At 48.9% G+C, this 3,783-nt stretch overlaps 1 long non-coding RNA gene across 1 annotated transcript in view; it reads right to left on the bottom strand.

The window, feature by feature from the left end:
* LOC121667351 overlaps window positions 1-3,294 on the bottom strand; it is a 38,138-nt gene extending 34,844 nt beyond the window's left edge. Inside the window, exon 1 of the long non-coding RNA XR_006017033.1 lies at window positions 1,566-3,294. This is a non-coding gene — a long non-coding RNA (uncharacterized LOC121667351). The remainder of the gene's footprint in view (window positions 1-1,565) is intronic.
* Between the last annotated feature and the right edge of the window lie 489 nt (window positions 3,295-3,783).

Raw genomic sequence — 3,783 nt, 5'->3', positions numbered from 1 at the left:
TGGGTATTTTATCCACCTGCCTTAGCCAATTCCCAAAAAAGGCCACCCCCAGAATGTGTTTTATCCCTAAAGCATCCTTTCAAATAGGTTTCTTCCTTGTCTCTCCACTTGCCCTTCTGAATGTAATTGGGCATCTCCAGTGTAAAAGGTCAACTTTAAAAAGTTCAACAAAATTTACAACTGTTTGCACAAGTGGTGAAAACTTGAATTTTCTGTATTTTCAGTTGAACAAAATTAAAATTTGGAAGCTAAAATATTAGGTTGGGGTTTTTCCTTATTCCTTTTCATAACTCCTCCATTCACTAAGAGTTATGAGATGGAGGGTGCTTCCTCCTGCCTTGCTTTCTTCCCCTCACCTTATCCACCCTGCAGGTTGGTAGGTGAACACGTGGGAGGTGAAGATCTGGACTAGCAACAGAGGAGGGCTCTTGCAAGCCTGAATACCACCTCTCTTGCCATGTCTTCCTCCTTGAACTTCCAAGTGCAGGAAAACTGGTCCCAGCCTTCTCACCAACCCCCTGACCTGGGAGCACCGGGATTTTTTAAACCCAAGTTGCTCTGATGCTGTTTCATCAACTCTGTCAAAGGCCACACTTCCCCACTGAACTCTCCTGCCAGCTGGAGCCTATTTTGGAGAAGTGGCCATGGGCTCACATGCATCAGACCCGGGCCCCCTCCCCCCCTTTTCCTGGGTTCCTTCCCTTCCCCTTCCCAACTGGGAAGAAACTCTGACTTTTCATTCATTTGGCATTTATCAATTCCTTTTTTTGCAGCCCTAAAAAAGTAAAAATGAGCAGGCAGTTACTTCAACACCTTCATGAAAAGATGTAGAAATATTATAAGCTGATTTCACTCCTGTCTTGTTAAAGGGAAAGAAATAGCCTGTGGTATAAATATGCAATTAAAAATAGTAGCAATTAGAGCTTCTCAAGAATGAAACAGGAGCTTGCTGTGAGGTAGAACTGCTTTCTCTTTTGCCTGTGCTTCTAATTCTAAACTCTTTGACGTTGGGATCTAATCTTAACAGCTGATGCTCAACTTCTGGTTTTGCCACGCAAGTTAAATGTCATGATGTAAACTCAGCTCTGCTTCAGACCTTCACTGCCTGTCAGTGGTGCAAGGATAGCCACAGCTGAAAACCCTTGCATGCTTTTGCATGGATCAGCTTCATTTGTTCAGGGACAAAGGAAAAAGATACCTTCTGGGTTGAACCTGGGGCTCCTGCTCTCTCATGTGCTGCTTGGAAAAACAATATTTGGTGCAAGCTGAGACCTCAGCATCACTATAAAGATTAAACAGTCCCTGCCATGGCCCTATTTCATAGAATCCTGCAATGGCTTGGCTTAAAGATCATTTAATTCCAACCCCTTGCCATGGGCAGGGACACTTTCCACTAGACCAGGTTGCTCAGAGCTACTTCAGTAGAGCTAATTGGTCTAGGACAGACCAGGAGCCTCTGGAGCCCCAGCTGCAATTCTGCAGCATCCTTGAGGCTGTTATGAACTCTGAGACACTTCAGTGAATGCAAATACTTTTCAAATGAATTCCCCAATCCAGATACCCACCTGCTCAAGGCTGGCAGTCATGGCTGACCCAGTGTTCGCCCACCACTACCTCCATATTGTGCTTTTCTAGCTGATATTTCAGAGCTTGCCAACACAGAGGTCACCAAAAAGGACATATTTCCATTCGTTCTTCTCATGCCACGCTTCCGGAGCCAGCTGCTCCTCCTGCACCAGTCCGTGTCCCAGGGTGCAGACATTAGGATGGGCAGAAGTGGCAGCAAATGGAGATTTCAAGTCCCTGTGTTGCTCAGCATCCAATCCCTTGTGCCCACAGCTGCCTTCAGTCAGAAAAACAGAATACTTAAAAACCAGCCCATTTTCTCCCTGCTCTCCATTATTTTTGGCATATCCTAGTTGTATTTCTAGTCTATTTTTGACATGTTGTTACTAAAACCTAGAAGGTTAAAGGCTGGACAGGGAGGTGGCAGCAGCAAGGCTCTGTTTCAAGGAGTGCTTTCCATTTGGGGATCAAAGCCCTGGGCAAAGCATGGAGGTGCCCTGAATTTTTTAGGCACTGTCTCCCATCTGCAGTAAGGAATTACATTGGGCACGAAGCAGCATGTTGTGCTCCTGACACATCGCTTCCCCTCCACAGCCGTTTTGAGCATGACAAAGAACTGCTGTTACCAGACTTGTGTCTAGACACTATTGGCTTCTCGTCATTAGTCGTTGTACACTCAGATCCTCTCGAAGAATAACAGCATTCGATGTGTGCCTCAGGTACTTGGCTGCGTATGGATGGCCCTGGACATGTGCATAACTCCTCACACAAGTGGGTGGATGAATAGGACCTGCACAGCCTGGATCCCTCTCCACCTGGGAAAACCCTGCATGGATGCACTCACCTGGGCGCAGAGAAGATGAAGTGGAGTTTAACAGGGATTAGGCACTGGAATGCTGCTGGCCTCACAAAGAACTATTTCAGCATTCTCATCCCCTGTGCTGTGGGCCAATGGATGCTGACTCAACCCTCTGAGCAGCCCTTGTGTCCCTGCCTGTTATCATCATCCCTTCCTTTTTGCTGTAACATCTGTGTTTGTCCCCGATGAGATGGCAATTTCCTTGGGGCAGGGAGCACAACTCACCCAGAGGAGTTTAATTACCCCAAACACCCTTTTCATTGCTCTCACAGGGATTTTGGCTTCCACGGCTCCTGTTGGATGAAGCCATGGCTCAGGGAAAAGGCTCTACCAACAGACACCCTGTGCCTGGGTTGGAGACAGTGCTTCCAGCAGTGCCAAGCTCCAAGGTTCTCCTCACTGGTGAGAGACCTGCAGGAATATCCTGCACCCTCTTGGAAGAAGGAGTGGATGGTGGATGGGGAGGATACAGCCAGATGAGCCAACAGCAAACAAGCTGCCACAGTGCTCCTGGCTGCCAGCAGAGCTGAGGTGGGCTGTCAGCTCACCTTGGCCATCAGGTCTGTGTGAGTATTGACAATGCCATGTTGCAGCTCCTTCTGTGGACATGGGGAACAAACACAACCTTAGTGCTCCTGTTCTTCCTGGCTTTCCTTATTTCTACTTGCCACTCTTTGCAAACAAACACAGGCCACAGGCCCCCCAGGCTGGGTCACACAGGGTGACCATGAGCACCAGTTACCCTGCAAAGAGACGTCTCTCCTGGCTGCTACGGGCACTGAGAACGAGCTCGTGCCTGTGGAAGGTGTCTTTTCAGCTTTATACCGGCTAGCGCTTGTATTTCAATGCCTTAGAAAGCCTCGAGCAGCCTTGAGAGGTAGCACGGGCGATCTAGCACTTTAGTAGCTCTAAAATCGGTACCTGAATCAGCTGCAGAGCAAATACCATCAGCAGAAGCAAAGAGGGAGAAATATAGCTCCCTGCTCGCTCAATTCCCTGCAGTTAGAAGCTTTCAAATGAGACAGACAACCAGAGATGTTCACACGAAGGGAGCTGAGCAAAGACAGGGCGGTACCTCCCTCGACCATCGCTTTTATTAGGAGAAGGGGAAAGGGGAGGACTGGGGGCGGACCCAGGGTGACCGGCCAGTCAGACACTGCTAAAGAGTTTGAGGTACATTTGGTTTTGCCCGCGCTTAGAACAAAGGAGCTCGGAGCACATGGGCAGGAGCACGTGTCTGTGGGAGGGGGAGGGGACGCTCAGAGCAGGCAGCAACACGTGCCCAGGGCTGCATCCTGGGAGGGGGCAACAGGAGACAGTGGAAAGCCTCTGCCCTGAGCAAACCCCAAGGCACCACA

Source organism: Corvus kubaryi, unplaced genomic scaffold (genome assembly GCF_017639235.1).
Source record: "Corvus kubaryi isolate FWS band 111438036 unplaced genomic scaffold, C.kubaryi_AGA036_p1.0 37361, whole genome shotgun sequence".
NCBI lineage: Eukaryota > Metazoa > Chordata > Aves > Passeriformes > Corvidae > Corvus > Corvus kubaryi.
This window is presented reverse-complemented; position numbering and strand designations above follow the sequence as displayed.